The sequence below is a fragment of the Leopardus geoffroyi genome, chromosome A2 (genome assembly GCF_018350155.1).
Source record: "Leopardus geoffroyi isolate Oge1 chromosome A2, O.geoffroyi_Oge1_pat1.0, whole genome shotgun sequence".
Classification (NCBI taxonomy): Eukaryota; Metazoa; Chordata; class Mammalia; order Carnivora; family Felidae; genus Leopardus; species Leopardus geoffroyi.
The window spans coordinates 117,910,459-117,932,633 of NC_059331.1; the positions used below are offsets into that span (position 1 = coordinate 117,910,459).

At 42.9% G+C, this 22,175-nt stretch overlaps 2 long non-coding RNA genes across 3 annotated transcripts; one reads left to right on the plus strand and one right to left on the minus strand.

The window, feature by feature from the left end:
• Positions 1-3,252: 3,252 nt before the first annotated feature.
• LOC123606577 lies at positions 3,253-11,193 on the minus strand. Its single transcript, XR_006716349.1, has 3 exons — positions 11,026-11,193; positions 10,002-10,199; positions 3,253-5,520 (listed from the first exon to the last, which is right to left on the minus strand). It is a non-coding gene; the product is annotated as an uncharacterized LOC123606577 (long non-coding RNA).
• Positions 11,194-11,336: 143 nt separating this feature from the next.
• LOC123606578 lies at positions 11,337-17,445 on the plus strand. Of its 2 annotated transcripts, XR_006716351.1 has the most exons (4): positions 11,337-11,448; positions 12,321-12,365; positions 12,770-12,895; positions 17,167-17,445. It is a non-coding gene; the product is annotated as an uncharacterized LOC123606578 (long non-coding RNA). The 2 variants fall into 2 exon arrangements; XR_006716352.1 differs by lacking the exon at positions 12,321-12,365.
• Positions 17,446-22,175: the final 4,730 nt, after the last annotated feature.

Sequence of the window (22,175 nt, forward strand, 5' to 3'; positions counted from 1 at the left end):
TCTCCTGACAGACATCTTATTCCAAGTTGATCATGAAGGTCTTAGTTTATAGTAAATACCCAAATGCCTGTAAAGCAGCGTTAAGGAGAGTTTTGTCATCAGTGATGACAAAGAGGGCAATTAGGGAATTTAAAGAAGCTCTACAATATGGTAGAGGTCACACCCGAAAGTTGGGGGGGGGGGGTGGGAGGTGAGGGTTTCAACAAAGTAATAAAGAGTGAAACTGACTGCGTGGACCCGGGGCAAAACAAAGAGCACCTGCTTTATCTGAAGGGGTCACCACCCCCTGGTTCCTGTTGATGGCTGCCAGGCCCAACGTGGGCCCATGTTGCCAGACCTACCAAGTTGTAAGAAAAACTGGGAATAAATATTTCTATATGAAGTATCCTAATTCTGCAATGATGAAAAACAATTTATACCTTTAAAAACGCTTAGCTGGCTTAACCAAACACATCCGATGGTGGATGCCCATGGAGCCTCTGGTTTGCAACCTCTACAAGTTTACCCTTCCACAAGCAATGGAGAGCCGGCTATTGTTAATATTCTCCTTTTGTCCTCTGGTACAATTTCAGGTCGTAGGATGTCTATGTGCAAAATAAAACAATCCACATTCAGAATTTACCATTAGATTTGGTAGAGTATTCGACTGTAGAACTTATCACAGGAAATACAGATAAGCAAAATAAATTCATTCTACAGTAAGTAGTGGGAGTACAGGCCTTTTTGTGTTTCACCTCCTCTAAAAACAAAATATGATCTTTTCTCAGCATTTTAAATCACTCAGCATTACTAGATATCATTTTCATTGAAAAGAGAAGATCGTAACAAGCCATGAGGCAACATGAATGTAGTTAATGCCACTGACCTATACACTTAAAAATGATTAAAATGGTAATTTTATGTTATGCGCATTTTACCACAGTTTAAAATAAAAAGTGCGGGGGAGGGGAGTGGATTACATCCAAGATTTTGGTCTGGGGAAGCCAGGCCACAAATAGTACTAATTAGCAGCCTTGGGCAGGGGTGGAATATTCCACTCAATTAGACCTCAAGAAAGATCTGCTGATTGATTGGAAAAGGGAGAATTGCTTAAATACTACCTCCGCAGGGAAGGGAGAGAGGATTTGAATAAAGGTGCTGAAAGCCTGAAACAAAGCCAAAGTCCTGTAAACAGTCTCGAGAATGGAGCAGACAGGGCTGTCTGGTTTATGAAGGAACAGAACCTATCCGTGACCAGTTCCCATGAAAGAGGTATAAGACTTTCACCAGTAAAAATCGGTAGACAAGCGAGTAGCTATACGCCCATTTGGCTGGAGCTCTGGGCCAGACCAGTGTATGAAGTTTGGACTTTGGGGATTGATTATTCCAAACATAGAAACATAAGCTACTAGATACGTCTTCTTTGGAAATGGACTATACCCCCATCCTACCAACACCCTCCTAGGTCAGGAACCATTAATATAAGTAGTTGACCTGAATTCACAGTCACTGCACAAAGTCATTGGACATCAGCTGATTTCATTATCACTTATTTTTTTTTTTTAATTTTTTTTTTCAATGTTTATTTATTTTTGGGACAGAGAGAGACAGAGCATGAACGGGGGAGGGGCAGAGAGAGAGGGAGACACAGAATCGGAAACAGGCTCCAGGCTCTGAGCCATCAGCCCAGAGCCTGACGCGGGGCTCGAACTCATGGACCGCGAGATCGTGACCTGGCTGAAGTCGGACGCTTAACCGACTGCGCCACCCAGGCGCCCCTCATTATCACTTATTTTTTATCTACGAAATTAAAGATTTTTTTTTTTAATATAGTTTATTATCAAGTTAGCTAACATACAGTGTATACAGGGTGCTCTTGGCTTCAGGAGTAGACTCCTATGCTTCATCGCTTACATACAACACCCAGGGCTCATCCCAACAAATGCCCTCCTCAATGCCCATCCCCCATTTTCTCCTCCCCCCCCCCCCATTAACCCTCAGTTTGTTCTCTGTATTTAAGAGTCTCTTATGGTTTGCCTCAATGAATCCAGTTTTTATTTTTTTTTATTTTTTTAAATTTTTTTTCCAACGTTTATTTATTTTGGGGACAGAGAGAGACAGAGCATGAACGGGGGAGGGGCAGAGAGAGAGGGAGACACAGAATCAGAAACAGGCTCCAGGCTCTGAGCCATCAGCCCAGAGCCCGACGCGGGGCTCGAACTCACGGACCGCGAGATCGTGACCTGGCTGAAGTCGGACGCTTAACCGACTGCGCCACCCAGGCGCCCCTGAATCCAGTTTTTAATAGGCCACATTTCTTACTAAAGAAATGGAACGAGAGAGGGGCCCCTGGGTGGCTCAGTCGGTGAAGCATCCGAGAGGGCATGATCTCACAGTTTGTGGGTTCGAGCCTCACATCAGGCCCTGTGCTGACAGCTCAGAGCCTGGAGCCTGCTTCGGATTCTGTGCCTCCCTTTCTCTGCCCCTCTCCTGTTCATGCTCTGTCTCTCTCTGTCTCTCAAAAATAAATAAACGGTAAAAAAATAAAAAATAAAAAATAAAAAATAAAGGAAATGGAACTAGAGAAAAATTTTAAATACTACCAGAGAAATTGATGATGTTTAATTATCATAAATTCAAGATACTCAGTTGATTGTCTTATGTCTCTTAGGGAAATGTGAAATCAGGCACACACAAAATAATCCAATTCTCCCCGCCCTCATGAAACCTGCCTCTGAGTATTCCTTTTTATTTAATTCTCAATGGAAAAAATGTTCTCCCTGAAGGCTTGTTTGCAGTTCCTTCTAATCACGGTGGAGCTTGAGAGTCTGGGAAAGTTGGCATTCCTGGTTCTGTGAATTTGAGATCCTGGATCCTCTAAAGGTCAGGGAGAATTCTGCTCTTACTTTTGTTCTTTTTGCTTGAGGTCACTATGAAAGTGCTTGTCTCTAGTTTAACGCCCCCCACCCCCACCATGTAGGCTTTCCAAATTTGTAATTAGTAATAACAATAACAGCAGATTTTTTTTTTTTTAAGTTTACAACAGGGTAGAAAACACAGAATCATTACACCCATGTAAAAAAACCAACCTCCCCTTAAAAAAATAAATGCATAGAAAAAAATACAAGAAAGACACTAAAATATTTATAGCAATTTTCCCTAGTCATGGAAGATTTTACAAGTTTCTTTCTACAGCAAATCAAAATGAAATGCCATTTAACTTCATAGAGACCTTTTTCCCCCTACTACTATGAAACCAAAGAATGGAAATTAACTAAGAGCAGTTAGCTTATTGGCTTCTACTTTTCTATGCCGAGCATCAATTTTTTGTAATAAAATGTATTTTATAATTTACATAAATTAAATTCATGAAGTAGGGCACGTTTGTCCCCTGGCCTCAATCATCTATAGGGGAGAAGGGAGGTAGGATGTTATGAACTGACTGTCCCCATGGTCACTGGTGCTGAGGGCAGTGGGACACGGGGTGCTAGGTGCCAGTGTGGTGTCAGTGCTGAGCTGCGTGGTCTCTGAGGGGAATGAGTGATAAGAATATTTCCCTCCACCATTTTTAAAAGCCAAGTTCCTGATTTACACAGAGAATGAGGGGTTGTGGCGGGGGAGGGGGGGTGGTGGTGGTGAGTTTACCATATCACATTTTCACATTTTCATCTATCATAATTTTAGATCTTTACGTTTCTGGAGTTGGTGATGGATAGCCTCCAAACACATAAACACTCCCCACCTGTACAAAATGCACCAGGGACTTTGCTGTCATAAAGGCAAGATCAAGGTAGGAGTGAATCAAATTCTAAAACCCCCTCCTTAGGAGAAATAAGACCCAAGATCGGCTGTGGCCACGGAAGGTGACAGTTTCTGGATGCTGTTAGTTTGCAGCAAATTGACGTTTTGTAGTCTTATCTATTACCAGAAAAGCGCTCTTAAAAAAACAACAACAAAAAAAACCCCAACAACAACAACAAAAAATGTAGCCAGTGGGGGAGAAAGCAGGAGCCCCATCGTCTCATTTTTAACTAGGACCAGCTGAAAAATGAAGGCAAGCCCCACACAAACCATCTTATGTCTGCCAATTCATTTCCTGGCCCCAAAAGGAAAAAAAAAAAAATCCAAACCCTCGTGTTTCCTCTCAAGCAGGCCAAACATGGCAAAGCACCAGGGGAATTCTGAATGGAATCAATTGCACTTGTTACTAACTGAGTTTTCTTTTATTCTTATATTACCAAGGGCTGGATACTCAGCTGCAAGCAATTATAATGAAGAGTTACTGAGTAATGGTTTCCAGATTGCTCCATGATGGGGCATTAATTGAAAGGGACAATTTAAGAGCTTAGGCCATGTAAATGCATTTCTTATTCTGTCAGATTGAGAAATTTCTGGATGCAAAAGGCTGAAATGCTCAGAACTGATAAAGACTTAATAACGCCCATTTAAACCAGCATTTTCAAAATGAGTTTCATGTTTTTAAGAGAACAAATATAAAACGGTGAACCTGTGGGCTTGTTCATTCAATCAGGAAAATATTCTAAATAGCATATTTGCATGCTGCACTCAGAGGCATACACATTATATAAAATGATACTTGATTAGTCTATTGCTGCATTGCAAAGCCAGTTCAGTTTTCAAACTTACTTTTCAGGTTGCATGCTATTATAATGCATGTTAAGCTCTGTGTGTGTGTATATACTTTAAGATTTTAAACAGCATTTAAAAACACATAAATGAGTTTTATGAGTTTTACGTGCACATGATTTAAAATTTGAAACAACATTTAGACAGATTTGCATGCATATGAAAATGGACCTCCACAGAAATTACTTACCAAGTCCATATCAGCTTCATTTTATCTTTCTTAAAGTAGATTTTTATTTCCCTGAACCCCATTAAACAGAAGAATTTTCAAAGAGGTTCTCTGACATGTAGCAATAAGGACAAATATCAGAAGAGAATAGGAAAGTTAAAGCCAGACAAGTTAGAAAAAACTCCACCCCTTGAAAATAAGAGTAGTGATAGCTTTCAAGGTCTACTTTCAGACTTCTGCATTAGTACCAGTTTTATTTTTGAAAAGGAAAAAAGGAGAAAGGGAGAGAAATGAAGGAACAGATAGAACAATAGGAAATAGCTGATAGATGATAGATAGATGATTGATAAATGACAGGTGATAGATTTGTTAGAGAGAGAGAGGGAGATAAATGATAGATAGGTGGATGGATGATCAGTGATCCAGAGACAGATTGATAGAAACAGAGGCAGATACATTTCAGGACTTAAATTCGAAGTTGAAGGTGAAAGAAGCAACATGGCCACCACCTTCTCATTCTGTTGTCTACAGCCGAACTGCCATCTGAAAGTTGAACTTTTACCCTTCCTTCTACCTTAAGCCTCTCTCTTTCCCGTGTCTGGCTTTGTGCAGGGTATCTGTGGTGCTGATGGTGAGCTTCCCCTGGAGCCTGGATGCAAACCATGACATGGAAGGCAAAATAGGCAGAAGAGAGTAGTTGTCACCATGGGTAAATTAATGGCGTCCTATCAAAAAATGAGAGGAAAGGACCTCATTATTATTACTATTGTTACATTACCCATTTTCACTCATTCATTCAACAAGCTATGATGTGACTTTCCCTCCCATCTACCACGTCAAATGCTAGCTAAGCCAAAAACCAAGATGAAAGCATCTAACCCATTCACAGGCATACTGTGGATTATTGGTCCATTGATAGATTACTGCTTGGCTCAAAATCTTCTTTCTTACTGGATTAGTCATTCACAGGATGAAAGCCCTGGATTAATATCTGACTCTTCACTTCCCTTGGCTGTTTGGTGACAATAGTGAAAAATCTGGTCTTTTCTGCAGCTCTAAAGTCAAGGCCAAACCCCAGTAGAATGCCCCCAGACAGCAGTCCTCGCGCTAAGACGCCTGAAGTCAAAAACAAAACTACTTGAATGGCCCATGGTCGGTCTTGTTCAGGGGTTGAGAACCTTCATAAGTATTAATCTAAATTGATTATTCACATGGAACTGTCAAGGATCCAAGATGAGACAGAGGAAAGTGTATTTTTTTGGCCACAAAATGAAACAGGGTGCCGCGCATTTACATGGCTACTGTTACCAAATAGCATTGCCTAAAATGGTTTCCTTTTATCAAAAAAAAAAACAAAAACAAAAACCTACACTATGTATCTGCCCTTTATTTTGCTATCCTTTCTTCTTCTTAAGTTTTTTCAGTCACTGAAAAATCTGAAATTTTCATTGTAAGGTTCAAAACCCCATTATTGTCTCTAAGATTTGAAGAGAAGAGGTCTCTTTTTAAACATCCTGAATTTAAGAATAAACAAACTCAATAGGAAGATGTAGACAGTTCTTCTCAGCCGCTCTTGTGATTTCTCATGTTGTGGATTGTACTGATAAATTATCCTAAATCACATCGTAATTTCGCCTAAGAAATGTAAGCCTCGTGGAATATGGTTAAAATATAAAAGGGACAATTCATGCAGCCACTTACCGGGCTGTGGCAATTCCTAGTAGCAGCCAAACACCTGAACAAACCCAGTGAATTCCGAGTCAGATGGTTCGGATAACAGCAGACGTGGGCGAGATTGATTTGGTGAAATAATTCACTTACCATGCAGTTTAATACGTGTCTTTATTCTCAGTACTCCACATAACCGGCGGAAAGACAGTGAGGACACATTCTCTTTTGATAACGTAGTTTATTCTGAAGAAAAGTGTCGGAACCAGCACATGCAAGTACCCCCCACTTTTCGAAAGTTTACATTACACTGCGTTACTTTAACAAAAGACCCTCATTAGTACCTGTCGTCACTAACTGAAAAAATCCAAAGAGGATTTTCACTTTTATTTTTTAAAAAAGGCGGGAGGGGAGCAAAAATAGCCTTCAGTGCTGGTTTTGCAGGGAGCTAGAAACAGAGGCGGTGTGCACCCCCAGCAGCGAGAACGGTCCCACCAAACTCCTTCCTGAGAAGCACACTCAGCATCTCAGCAGCAAGCCGCCACAGCTTTGAACTGTGTCTGTGAGCATCTGTGCTTTCTCTTGATTTATTTTGTGTATAGTTAGCAAGATGTGTCCCAAGGTATCAGAAAAGCCGAAGAGAGGTTATATTTTGGGTCTGGGAATACTCAAAAAATTTTTCATATAAATTAATGGTAATTGCTTATTCGCTTTATGCCATTTCAGCTTATAAAGGGTTTCATAGGAACGTGCTACTTTCAGGTAGCGGGGCGGGGCGGGGTGGGGGTGGTGGTGGGGAACCTATAAATGCAGAATTGAACCACGTACGCACATGACTATTACCCAGAAGGGCTATCACCATAACCTTGGATCCAGGGCACATTCTGATTTCAATAGCTTACAGAAAAAAAACTCATCTTGAATTTGTAGGTGTGAGTGAAAGGCTTGGAAGTTGATTTAGAGCGGTTGATTTTTTTTTTTAAACTGCTTCAAAGTTGCTACAATGTAGATAGTGTGCTGCTGAATACACCTGATTTCCCGCGTGACCAAGAATCCAGAGTCGACAAGTTCATCCTTACGCTAAGCAGCTTTGCTTGAATCAGTACCTGGAAAAACTAGGAGAATTCCTGTGTTTACATACTCCTTTCAAGCAGGGCAGGAGCAACATTTGAGAGGGATTAGCAATCAAAAATTGAAAATCTACCATCACTACACGAGCCTGCCTTTTCATTTTGGACAGATCATAAAACACATAACATGGGCCAGACCCTAGTCCAGCAAACGCTCGAATCCTAATTTTCAAAAATAGCTTTTATATGCAATTGCTCTCTTTTCAATAAAACAAAGATTTGTTTATAGCTACAATTTAATTAAGAACCTTTTGGAAGAGGAAGATCTGGAAACCAGGGATCTCATTTTTTTTCCTCTTTTTTTTTTCCACCAGAGTTGTTTGTTTATTGGTTTAATTTTCCCTGAAGTAAAAATACACTTTGAAATGTAACATGTCATTATGTAATTTGTAGTAACAAAGTGCAGGCCCTTGCACACGACAGCAAACAGGACCACTCCAGCTCACAGACAGTCCCCACATCCACTCCTCCCTCCCCATCTGATTAACAGCCTGTGTAAACATTCAGCCAACCAGAACACTGGCCAGTGCAAAATTTGGTCAGCCATAAAACTGCCAGCCAAACACACACATGAGGGGTTTATACAGAAATCTTAATTTGGGGGAAATGATCAAAACTAAGACGACATGGCCCCAAAGGAGATAGGGAAGGGCTGACCTTTATTTTCTTTAATCCCTCCCTTCCCCTGATACAGACAGGGATGATATCACCACCAAGGTGAAATGCAGAAGAAAATGGCCCCGAAATGCAGGGTTGTAGAGGGAATAATCAGAAGCTCAACCCCCTTAAGGAAAATCTAGGAGGAAAAAAAAAATAAGCTTCTGTTTTAAGGAGAAATTTTACCTTGTCTGAGTTGTTTGACAAAGGTCCTGTTTTGACATATCCAGAATGGATTCCCCCCACCAGCGTGTTTTCTATTGGTGCAGGGAAAACTAATACGTATTCTAATTGTATAGAAATTAATGGAATTGATAGACAAAGGGGTGTTTTGTGAGTTTTTTTTTTCCTACCCACAAATCTCATTGCTCTTGGCAAAAGACTTTAGACCCTTCACATAATGGAAAATTCAAAATGTCCAATGTAAAAATAAATAAATAAGAAGAAACTGACTTTTTTTTTTTTTTTTTTTTTTTTTTTGAGAATACCCATAGGGAGGGGCACCTGGGTGGCTCAGTCAGTTGAGCGTCCGACTTCGGCTCAGGTCATGATCTCACGGTTCGTGGGTTCGAGCCCCGCATCAGGCTCTGTGCTGACTGCTTGCTCAGAGCCTGGAGCCTGCTTCGGATTCTGTGTCTCCTTCTCTCTCTGCCCCTCCCCCACTTGTGCTCTGTCTCTCAAAAATAAATAAATGTAAAAAAAAAAAATTTTTTTTTAAAGAATACCCATGGGGCACCTGGGTGACTCAGTCAGTTAGGTTTCCGACTTCGGCTCAGGTCATGATCTCACGGTTCGTGAATTTGAGCCCTGTGCCAGGCTCTGTGTTGACAGCTCACAGCCTGGAGCCTGCTTCAGATTTTGTGTCTCCCTCTCTCTCTGCTCCTCCCCTGCTCGCACACTGTCTCTCTCTCCAAAATAAATAAGGATTAAAAAAAAATTTTTTTTTTAATTTAAAGAATACCCTTGCAAGATGGCTAACATTTTTTCTGGCTTAGGGCAGTATTTCATAGCTCACTTTGGAGGCTACACTACACCTAATTTTTAACAAAATTGAGTCTTTTTTTTAAATTCACCTTTTTAGAAACTACACGGGTGGTAATGGCACTGATGGAATTACCTATAACAAAAGCATTAGTCTGGTTCCTTCTCCTTAATGGCTCTTGGGTTACTGGTTATTACGGGGAACTGGCCTTCCCTGTAATTCCTTATAATTTTCACCTTTGTTCTAGCCTTGCTCCTTAATTTTGAATTTCTATTTTGCTTGGAAAACAAGTATGGCCAGCCATTTTATGATGCTCTCTAGGATTTTCTGCTGCTTCTTTGGTATATCTAATCGCGCTCACAAGCGTTGACTTTTGCCTCTCATAAGAATCTCCATGTTTCACTGTGGGTGGTTTCATGATAAAGAAATTAATAACTATACGTAATGTAAGCTCCAAATAGAATCAGAAACTATATAGACTTGGTGAGCATTTTTTTTCCAGACACTGGGTGAAGCATTTTCCATTTCATTTAATTACTCACAAAACCCTATGAGTTGGGCAGGAGTATTACTCCCTTTTTATACAGATTGGGTCTAACTGCGATATAAAGAGTTTCAGTAATTTGCCCCAAGTCAGGCAGCCAGAGAACAGCTGAGCTGGAATAGTGGCCCCAAACAGCCTAATGGAAGTCCCTGTCTACTTCCTACTTCCTACTTCCTCTCCCCGGTGTGACAGTATTGCCTTGGTCATGAGGCAGCTCTGTCTCACCCCTAAGAGTCACTGCAAAGAGGCAGATGGGGTGCCCTCCATGATGCTTTCTCGTAGGCAGTAGGCGAGGCAGCCTGGTGCATTGAAGGAGCACCTGTCTCAGAGTTTGAAAGCCGTGATTCCTTTACAAGCTCAGGCACAGATTAATTGTACCTTGGAAAGGTTTACTCTCACATCTCTCAGTGTCTGTTTCCTCATCTGTGAAAAGGAGAGAAGCTTTTGTGAGATTTAAACAAAATAACATTTTTGTGATGCCGAACAGAAGGTTATCAGCTCTTCCTTTCTCCCTCCCACTCTCATCTGCTTACATCATCTTGTGAGAGGCTTTTGTCATCATAACTCTACTAAACAATTTACAAAATTCCATTCCTGGATTGTCGATGGATGGAGTTTCCTATCTTAAAGAAAACAGTTTCAACAGAAATGTTTTGTTATATTTTTGTTAAACTCATTGCTTCACTGAACTGCATGCGCTCTAACTCTAAAAAGCAAGTTTGGTTTTCTATTCCAAGTGAGTTATCAGGAGGCAGTCCTGCCTTTACTCCAAAAACCAGCAAGATAATTTCTAACATTCAACATTCAGGAATGTTCGTTTCAAAAGCATATGGTCCCTGCATGTGGGCAACTGTTTTGTCAACAGGTGACAGAAGATCAGAGATGTTAAAGAAGCCTCCTCTCTGACGGAACATTCACTGGCTCGTGGTTATTGGACCTTCTCCGTTACAATCTGCCTTCAACCAGTTTTTTCAGTGTTGGAATAAAGGCAAGTGAGGATAAATTATGACTCAAAAGACTTCAGATAGTGACCCCAAACACTCTTCCAATTCTGTGAGCTATTTAACCTTAATCTACCTTGAAAACCACAATAGATTTCCATCTTCTTGGGATGACAGAAGCCAAGAGGACAGTCTAAATGACCTTTTGAGGCTTACTTGTCTCTTTCAAAACATTTCAGTTTTCCCCACTTCATCCCGCCCTCCACCACCAGCCACCCGATGAGCACTTGCATAGAGTAAAACCTTACGTGCTTCCAATGATAAATTAGTTGTCAATACACAGAGAAGTCACTTTTTCCAAAGTCGCCCGGAGTAGAGGCACATCCTACTTCCTCTCAAAGGCCCCAGAGCTACCTGCGCATTGGCATATGCACAGAAAAACACGTTTGGCCACATATTTGAGCTGCGTTAATCTGTTGAAAGGAGGATAGATTCTTAAATGGAGCTTTAAATAACCCTCCCCTTTGAGATCATCAACGCTCCCAGCTGGGTCTTTGTGCGAGATGAAATGATTTACAGAATCGGGCCTGGAAAAATTGGAGGGCAACTCCGAGAGGCAAGAGCACGTTGTGGTAGATCATTCATGCTGCCAGGGAAACTTTTGTAGTCTCCAAGCTACTACGAGACATGGCTCTCGATCCAGGGCAGAGGACTCATCAAAAAGGCAGGAGGTATGCTGGCTGCACAGAGGGCCGGGGGGCAGGGGGTGGTTGTTGGCAGGGCGTTTCCACCCCAAACGCAGACAGAGTCCTGGAAGGACACTCACATAAACAAAGCAGAGAGACAGCGTCAGCTCTGCAGCGAGGCTCCCCCTTTCCCAGATCAAAGCCCGCGCCAGGGAGACAGCTCCGCGGAACACAGTGTCCTTTCTGGAACATCCAACTCCGGGGGAGAGACTTGAACTGGAGCCACCACCTTGCCACCTGTAGCCAATGCCACTCTCCCAGGGTGGGGGGTCTGCCACTGCTCAAACAGCAGAAAATCAATGGAAAGATAAGACGACACAGGGAGAGGAGGTTCTACCTCAAGCTATCGAAAGCTCAGATCAGCTAGTTTGAGAAAAAATTGCATCCAGCCAACCCTAACAGTCCATGGAGTGTAAAAAGGGGATGAAAATCAGGACAGGGTCATGGTTAAGAACACAAATTCCAAAACCAAGTTGTTTGCTTTGACGCTCCATTCTGCCACTTGCTAGATGTGCAACCTTGACCACTGGACTCCTCTATGCCTTAGTTTCCTCACCTGCAAAATGGACCTAATAGCACCTACACGTAGGATTTAATGAGTGACGGGCCCCTAAGAAAGCTCTAAAATGGTCGCAATTATTATTTGAAGTCACACAGTCCTGGGTTTGAACAGGTTCTGCTGCTTAGTAGTTTTGTGAACTTGGGGAAACAACACACATTGGGGACAACTTACCCATCTGTAAAATGGATTTTAATACCACCCTGGCCGTGTTGCCATGGGATTTGATTTTACATGGCACACAGTAAGCATTCAGAAAATGTCACCTCTGATTATTGTAATCTGTCCTGTTTTCCAGCCCAGGCAGCCCACAGGATTCCTTAGACTGGAAGGATCACAGCCGGTAAACCTTAGAATCCTCTTAAACTCCCAAAGCTTTATCCATATGCAAAAGAGATACATCCCTGGGGATGACTGGGTCCTGGATGTTTAAGATACACAACTAATTTTATTTTAAGAGAGAAAAAGGAACCTGGAAGTGTTCCCAAATTTAACATCTGCAAGCAGAGGGGATGACGAAATGCATTAGTACTGAAGAATAACGTTCTCCCATCTTCTCGGAAAACATCTGGGGTATCACCCGCCCCTCCACTCATCCCCCCACCTCCCACCACAAAGCTGGTTCTTGGCTGACAGTTTATCAGAGATAAATGGAAACACCTGGGATCCAGATAAGGCCAACTGAGTGTGATCAGCTGAGGAGCCCTTGGGGACATATGCCACTCAGTATTTCTTTTTCCACCCCAGGCAGGTTGGGGACGTGATCTAGCCTGTGACTGAAGGCGAGGCTCCCTTTCACATTCATTCTTTCCTTCATTCATTCCAAACAACCTCCAGAGGTCAGAGGTCAGCCAGTTCAGCTTCCTGCCTGAGGTAGGTCAACCCTGAAACCACCAGGTAAGTTAGATGCTTATTGATCCTGCTTTGAACCATTTCCTCAAAAAGACACTGAGTGGCTAAGTCTCCATTTTGTTCCAATCCGATCACCTTTTCCTTTGTTAAACCAAGCCCTCTCTGGCTACAGAGATGTACGGCCTAATGTAATCTTTCATGCCCTCTGGTCATTCAAACAAATATTTTTGTTGCCATCTCTACCTTCCTGAACTTAAAAAACTTTAAATCTGCCTTGTTTCCCCTGTCTCTACATCGGGCTAGACTAAACAATCCTGTCTCCTTTAACCTTTCTTCAGAGGTCCTACTTGCCTTCCCTTTAATTAGCTTATTCCTTTTCTCTCAACTCATTCCAGCTTCTACACATCATTTAGAGGCTGAAACCTGACACAGACCTCTAATACTTGACAACAGACCCAGCCGCTGTTAAAGTGAGAGGGTTTCAGTGTGTGCTTTAGCACAGCCACTATCTGGAAGTATGATCCCTAAGCAAGTTGCATAATGTTTCTGGGCCTCAGTTACTTTAATTGTGAGGTTGTTCCAATCATAAAGAACAGGGATTGTGAACATGGCATTGGGGAGACAAACCAGCAGCCAATAGAGACTTTCTAAAAGAGCTGAATTCAGAAAGACACATAGGGGTGTACTGGGTAAAAAAAGGAAAAGAGAAGAAAGCAATCCTACCAGAGGCAACTACCTGTGCAAAAGTCCTGGGGCCCAAACTCCTATGAACCAGTACGACTGGATCCTAGAGAACAGGGAAGGGGGTCATGAAATGAGGAAATTAAGGTGAAGGAGGCAGACACCAGGGCCTTGTTAGCCATGATAAGGATTTTAGTCTATCCTAAAGGCACCGGGGAGATGATACACTTATAAACGGCACATTTGGTACAATTTTGAAAAACAGCGGCTATGGAATGGATTGCACACAGAGAAGACATGGTGTGAATAGAAGACTTTGGAAGTAATCTAGGCCTGGAAGTGTGAGAAATTGGACCATGGTGGCAACGTGAAGATGAAGAGGCATGGACAGATTTGGAAATGAGAATCAACAATCTTTACTGACGCAGCGGATACGGCAACGAGGGAGAAAGAGGTGTCAGGGATGGCTGCCAATGTCTGCTTGCTCATCTTTGGTTGGCGGTGCTGTTTATTGAGAGCAGGAATGCTGGGGGAGGTGAGGGTTTGAGGGAAAAGGTATGAGTTCAGTTTTTGGCCACATGGAGTTTGAAGTGCTGTGAGATGGCCAAGTCAAGATGTTGAATAGGCAAATGGATTTATGGCTGGGAGCTCTGGGGAGAGCCTAGGCTGGATATATAGATTTAAGAGTCATCAGCATATAGGTAATAATTAAAACCATAAGCATGGACAAGCTCACAGACGGAGGCTGTAGGATGGGAAGAACAGGACACTGGAGCAAGCCTTGAGCTTTTCCAATATTTAACAGTCAGTAAAATGGAAGATGAGCCAGGAAAAAGACGGAGGAGAATCCCCAGAGGTAGGAGGAAATTAGGAGAGTGTTAGCTCATGGAACCCAAAAGAAGAGGGTGTTTTGAGAAGAAGGGAATGTCGACAGCAAGGCTGTTACATTTCCTTGTCTTTAATGACCTAATCTAGGTGACATTCTCATCCAACTTTCATGTATGTGTGCAGTGCTGGGTTTTTCCAACTTGGAATTTTGCCATTTTTCCTATGCACACTGTGGCTTGTTGTTGGGGGCTGTGACCACACTTTCTATCCCATGGGACTAGTATAGAACACTGGTTACATCTCATTTATCCCAAAGCTTCTGCTACCCAGAATTAAGGAGGAAAAAAACACCTGAAAAACTTAATGATTATTACTCAACTCTACCCACTAATATTTGTGCATTTACAAATAGGAGCCCTTACTTAGCTTTCACTTAGAACTTTTATTTTATAAATTCTCAAGAAGTTGATATTTGGTTTCTCGGACCACAGTGAAACGGAAAGAACCTCGTGGAGAGGAGCTAGGGTGGGGGAAGACAGGAAGATCACAGAGGCACGCAAAAGTCATTACGGTACAGTCAGCCCTCCTTAGGAAGTAGATTAAAGTGTACAAAGGCAAGCGAAAGAACAAAACATTACAGCAATCTGAGTTCCTGTCGTGAGGCATAAATACACCCTACTCCTCAGTAATCCTTGGAGAAACATCACACTATAATGCCTGATAATTACAGAGTAATTACATAAATTTTAAATAAATGTTTGCTACATCAAAATAGAAATTAAAAAAAAAAAAACCTATCGTGTGCTGTTCCATATTCTTCTGTCCCTTGTATTTGCTGCAAACTGGTAGTTAGAGCCGAAGGATCAATGGGATTCCAGCTGAAATTTTTGGCAAGCATTCATCACAGGAGGCGATGGGAACCTCAGGTTATTGTGAGATGTTAGGATTGGTCTGTTAGGATTGGTCTGATGTCAGCCTGGACATCCATTTCGAAGTTCCTGCTGGCCTCTCACCTGATGGTTTTACAACCATTGATTCTCATGGCCTGGATTTGTTATTTCATTAGGAGTCGAAAAATCCAGAATGCGGCAAGCTCTACAGCACCAATCACCTAGTGTCTTCAACAAATTGCAAAGAGAAAAGGGGTGAGGGGGAGCCACAGATTAAAAGAGACACAACAACCAAATGTGGTGTAAAGGCTTTGTCCTGCTTATTAGTAAATAAATGTTTATGAGTCAACTGGGGACATTTTAACACTGACCAGAAATGTGATCCTGTTAAGGGATTGTTACTTTCAGGCATGGAAACGACGTTGTAATGACATATTTTAAAAAGCTGCTGTTAATCGAGATAGGACTGGAGTATCTATGGATGCAATGATACGATGTCTGGTATTTGCTTCAGAATAATCCAGGGGACGGGGCAAGGGGCCATGGATGTGCACGCAGCGGGCCTGTGGAGGGATGAACCCATCAGCCCTCGCGGCGGAAGCTGGATGATGGGAGCCTGCGGGCTCATGTGCCCTGCTCTCTACTTTCTATCAATGCTTGAAACGTTCCTTTTAAAAAACTTAAACGTAGGGGGAGAAAAGTCATTTCTTTCACACCTTGTTATTTTGGAAGAAACTATTTCTAAAAAGTCTTCTTCCGCAGGGCAGAGGAAACAGATAATTTGGCGCGTCTGAAGAGGCGTGCCTGGAATAATGGAGGTATGACTACTGTTACCTCCTTACTGAAACACCAAGGTGAAGCCAGCAGCAGGGAAGAAATCACTCCACACCCCACACCATGGCAGCTTAGGAAGCTTCACTGTTTCAGTCAGACACTATTTCTTTTTTTTTTTTTTAATGATTTATTTTGAGAGAGAGAGAGAGAGTGAGAGGGGCAGAGCAAGAGGGAGAGAGAGAATCCCAAGCAGGTTCCGTGCTGTCAGTACACAGCCCAACCTGGGGCTCAATCCCACGAACCATGAGATAGTCACCTGAGCTGAAATCAAGAGTCGGTCACTCAGCCCACTAAGCCCCCAGACACCCCAGAAACGATTCCTACTTGGAGACACTTCCAGACTTCAGTTTCAGGCTGCAAAACTCTGTGACCCTCAGCAGGCTGACTCAGTACTGTGGCTGAAGGGGGGTGCTCTGAGCCTCTGTGTCCCATGTTTCAAGTCCGATTCTCTTACCTTTCTCCCTCCTCTGCTCCCTGTTCGTCTGCCCCAGAGAAGTCACCATTTGTTGGCTAACTCGGTGGTGGCAATGAGTAGCGGGGGAAGCTGGTGGCTGGGGGGTGACGGGTTCAGAGACTACCCAGGATCCATGTAAGTGTTTTACACCCCCTTACGTGGATTTTCACCTATCCTGTTCCCTGAGTTCAAGAAGCCCACCACCCACTGAAATCCTGCTCATCTTTTAAGAACCATTTTAAACGTCATCAGAGTCTCAGACCTTTTTCCAGCATGCTCATCAAAGCTAAGGGACCCTTCCTCTAATCCCCCCGGCTTTTTGCTTGTAGACTTTATACAATATGTTTAGATATCTAGACCTCTGACCACGTGGTTAACCTCTCCACGGCTGGAATGTGTCTCCTCCACTTGTATATCCGTCCCTAAGTCACGCCCTGTCCCCAGCCATTGTCTCCCATGCAGTGGCCCCAGCACAGATGAGCTCACCCGTGGCCTCGCAAGCCTCCTCCACCACCTATCTCTAATTTTCCATCCCCTCTGCCTCCTTCCCGCTACCCCTCCTTTTCCTTACTGCCCCTTCCTACACTGCCTCTCTCTTCCCCCAGGTTGAGAAGCGAAAGCATCAGAGAAGAGGAGGATCGATTTCACACCAGGGCCTCAGGCTGTATGGGTGGATTCCCTGCACCAGACCGTTTGTCTGGCAACTGCAGAACTGGAGAAGAAATCTCGGCCCTACCCAGGAGTCTCGGAGCTCCCACCGCCTCATGCGCCCATCACAGCTTTCTGGATCGACAGCCCCCTCTTTCAGTCAATAGGAGCTTTGTGAGCTAAACAACAGATGCCACAGGGCCTAGAAGGCAAATAAATATGGTTATTCAACGTTCTATCACACTGTGTATAATTCAGGAAATTCAATTATGGTTTCCCCGGCAACGGTAACACAACTTCAGGCCGGGTGCACAGGCCTTGTTTTCTGGTGCACAAGGGGTTGACCCTGACCCCTTCACACGTCGGAGACAATGCAATCTGGCAGACTTACAATTGCTATTGGAAACCTAACTGGGTCCTCCTAATGCCAGCGCTTACAAATTTAAAGCTGTTTTTCAGCAGTTGGTTATAAAGACTTAAAAAAAAAAAAAAAAAAAAGCACTAACATAATCTCAGACACATTTAAGTGTGGAACGATTAAGCAACAGGGGCACAACTCCAGAATCGGGATAGATCTGAGGCATGAAAAGGCAGAGCAAGACTTTCTTAGAATGAGAATTGTCAGGATCGGACCTGCCTACTGTCCAGAGCACGGGTTATAGCCTGAGATCTACGGTGTCCCTAAAGAGAGACCAGTGCCATTGTGGTTGGGAGCGGGATTCTGGTGCCAACTTGGTTGACCAGTCTTCTGAGTAGCTTTATGACCTTAGGCAAGGTATTTACCTTTTCTGTGCCTCAGTTTCCCCATCCATGCAGTGGGGATGATGACATTGGTGACTATAGGGTTATTCAGTTAGTTTGGCTTTGGAGCAGAGAGTATTATTGGACCTCTTGGCAGGATTTACTAATGACAGCACTTAGCTATTTTTCACGACCCCACTTGTAATTCTGTGCCTGAGCCAATATCAGAATTGGGACATGTTACATATGTACTACCTTGAGTTGGTTCTTTTTTATTTTCCTAGCAAACCGTATTTCTTTTTCCACGCCTCACTCCTCCATGAACTTTAATTAAGCCCTCTCCCATCTAGAGAGCAAGACAAGGGTTCAGTTTTGTTTTTGAAAAGACTCACAAGCTTGTATGGCAGCAGGTTTTTCCACAGTTTGACAGTTTCAGTTCAGCTCGGTGCCGCTGATTTATAAGACACTGAGCTCATTGGCTTTATCCTCTGTTCTCCCCCAGCCATTTCTCAATCGAGCCGCGCTGGCTGGAAACATCTGAGAAAGAAATTTACTGAGAGATGCACAAACAGCCTATTCACATTTCATAATTTTCAGGAGCCTTCCCCAGAGGACTCAGTGGTAGCCTGTTAACACATGTGCAACCCCTGGCCAGTGTCCTTGCACCCCGTCACCCCACTCACTGGTGCAGACAGTCCCCGGGTCCCCTCCAAACTCGGCTTCTTTGACTCTAATGCTAAGTGTTGGAGCTAACACGGCCCATGCTGTTCTCAAATCTTGCCCAGCCTTGCCTGTGACAGCGGGATTAGACAGGAAAATATGGACGGAAGGCACCCAATAGATTTAGTGATTTAATTGTCTGAGCGCTTAAAAATTCAGGATTAATGCCCCTTTAAGTGTGCCTGCTTCTTTCTCATTAACAGGAAGCTGTTTAAAATAATTCACTTGAATAAAGACCTAATGGGGGCTCAGAAGAATGTCTTTGCATGACTCATCTACCTCCTTTCTTCTCTCTAGCCAGCCCCTCTCCCCTGACCAATTTGGTCTTCTCATAGAGAACCTCTAATCTGAAATTGGTGTTTCCCACTAAGCTCTCCATTTGTGCTTGAAGTAATTTGCAGTGGCCACGTTCTGCATCTTGTTCTCAGACGTGTCTTGGTCAATTAGTGCAATGTCACAGCCATGTGTAGTTATTCTAACTCCAGCTGTGAGCTGTTAATAATAAACTTACCCACAGGACAATCATGCCATATGGTTGATGGTCAATCAAGACTAAAATATGCATTAGGAAAAAAAAAAAATGCTCCTGTCAACAGTGAGGGGGTGTAGGTCATTGGTTAAGGATGCTGGCTTGCAAGAACCAAGTTTGGGTTAAATAGTGTATCACCGGCACCCTTACCTTGCTCCTACTCTATGATATTTGTCCTGAGACACAAAGGCATGGTAACTAAAATGACACAGCTGGAATCAGAAGACAAGTAGACAAAACATGGTGAGATGTATAATATAGGTTGGGGAATAGGGATTTGTTGAAAAGAAACATAGCTCAGATTCTTTACTAGGAAAAGGAGACAGATCTGCATTTCAGTCATGGGAAATGATTTGTATGCTACAAGACAAATTCTATTTAATGGGGGTTTGGAGGCAAATAAAAACAAACTGATTTGTGGCAAACGAGTGAAGGAGGAACAATAACCCACTTGGGTGATTCCAATTAACTTCCTGCACAGGACTGAAGGGCTTTAGGTTATTTGGGTTTGGTTTTGAATTTGGGGTTTGGGGCAGAGTGTGTGTGTGGGGGGGGAGATGTTGGAGGCTCTTGGCAAATAGCTTAACCTTGACCTATGCTCCTAGTCATAGCTACTCCAGTAGAAAAGCAAATGGCAATGCCAGTAACGTATCTACTTGTTTTGATGGCAAAACCAATACTTAGGCATCTCTATGTCAGTTTCACTGGAAACGACGAAGGACCAGGGTAGAATGGTGTCCCATAAGCAAAAAGCCATGCCAATTGCTTTATTCAATTGAGCTGAGTTTTAGTCTGTGGGCTTGTTTACATAACCAGTTCTTAATACAACATCTACCATGAATATCTTAATAATACACCAGGGGCCAGACCCAATCTCTACACCATAGCAGTTTTGAGTTAACATGTTTAAACTGGAAACCCAGGTTAAATCAGGTCAAAGTGTCCTTTGAATTTAAACACTCCCCCACCACCTCCTAAGAAAGAGTCTCCTCCCCCCACCCTACTTTTTTTTTTTTTTTTTTTTTTTTTTTTTTTTACTCCTGGTCAAGAAGTGAAATAAATCCATTCCTGTGAGGCTCCTTTTCTATAAAAAGGAGGAAGTATTTTTCCACACTAAGAAGACCTTCCAATTGTCATTCAAAGGGTAGTCCTCCAAAGGGATCCTTAGCCTTGAGTAATGGAGGGAAGAGAAAAAAAGAATGCTAGCTGCAAACTCTCATATACCCCCCATCCAAGATGGTTGTCCCCTTAGTCTTCAAAAATAGTTTGGATGCCCAAGAAGACTGCCTTCATGCAGCCCCAGAAAAAATGGTGTTTAGAGATTAGCTGGACCAGGATTCCACAAACACAGGGGTTGTTGTTATGTAACCTCACCAATTTAATATCAAAAGGAATGCAGTTGGAAAACCCTGCCCCTGGCCCTGTTCGTGTCAAAGGGGTTAAGTACCACACCGCACCCGCCCCCCGCCTCACACACACACACACACACACACACATTCTAGTTTAGAGACATGACATGGACACACACAGCAGAGAATCCAGAGGAGAAATCAGTTCTGCATTTGGAGGTGATGAGAACAATGATAAGGAAGAAGAGGAAACGGAGAGCATCATCATTTACTGAAGTGTCAGGAAGTATTCTGGGCACTTTACATAGATCTGCGCAGCAATCCGCAATGTTGATAGACCCATTTTACAGATGCGAAAACTGAACTCCACGAAGTAACTCGCTTAAGTAAGGCAGTGGAGCTAGGATTCAAACCACATCCCCCTGACTGTTCTTTTCTGTGTTGAGGGGATGCTTCATTGAAGAAGCAGGATGTGAAGGAGACTAGAAGGGTGAGTAAGGTTCAGATGGGCAGACCTGAGGGTCTAACCTATTCTAAATAGGATAAAGAGGTGGGAATAAAGGAACAGATGCTGGAATGGGTATGTCACAGTAGAGATGTTCAGAGTTGAAACAGAGGGGCTTTGGAGGTTTACAGGGTTTACACAGGGCAGGAACTGCTGGAAAGTGATTGGACCCAAACATTGCCACACGCAATCACTTTTAGGAATACATCTTGCAAAGGCTTGACATGTGAGGTCGAATCCATGTGAAAGGAGTGTACCACAGTAAAAATGTTACTGTTATGGCAGCTTTATTCAGAGTAGCCAAAACTTGCAAGCAACCGAGGTAAATGGGTAAACTGGGGTACATCCAGACAATGGAATATCATTCAACACTAAAGAGAAATGAGCTCTTTTTTTTTTTTTTACATTTATTTATTTTTGAGAGACAGAGAGAGACAGAGCACAAGTGGGGGAGGGGCAGAGAGAGAGGGAGACCCAGAATCCGAAGCAGGCTCCAGGCTCTGAGCTGTCAGCACAGAGCCCGATGTGGGGCTCAAACCCACAAACCGCGAGATCATGACTTGAGCCGAAGTCAAACACTCAACTGACTGAGCCACCCAGGTGCCCCAAAAGAGATGAGCTCTTAAGCCACCAGAGGACATGGAGAACCGTTAAATGCATATTGCTGAGTGAAAGAAGCCAATCTGAAAGGCTACATGTGGTATGATTCCAACTATACGAATGTTGGAAACGGCAAAATCATGGACAGAGTTTAGTGGTTGCCAGGGTTTGAGGAAGGGGGTGGGGAAGATGAATAGGTGGTGCCCAAGGCATCTTTAGGGTAGTGAAACCCTTCTATATGATATCGTAATGGTAGATACAGGTGACTATACTTCTAACAAAATCCATAGAATGTATAACATAAAGAGTGAACCCTAATATAAACTACGGACTTGAGTTAACAATAACATATCAATACTGACTCACCATCATCACAAATGTTCCACACTAAGGCAAGATGGTATTTTTTTTTCCCCCAAGATTAACTTTTATTTATTTTTTTCAGAATTTTAAAAAAATTTTTTTGATATGAAATTTATCGTCAAATTGGTTTCCATACAACACCCAGTGCTCATCCCAAAA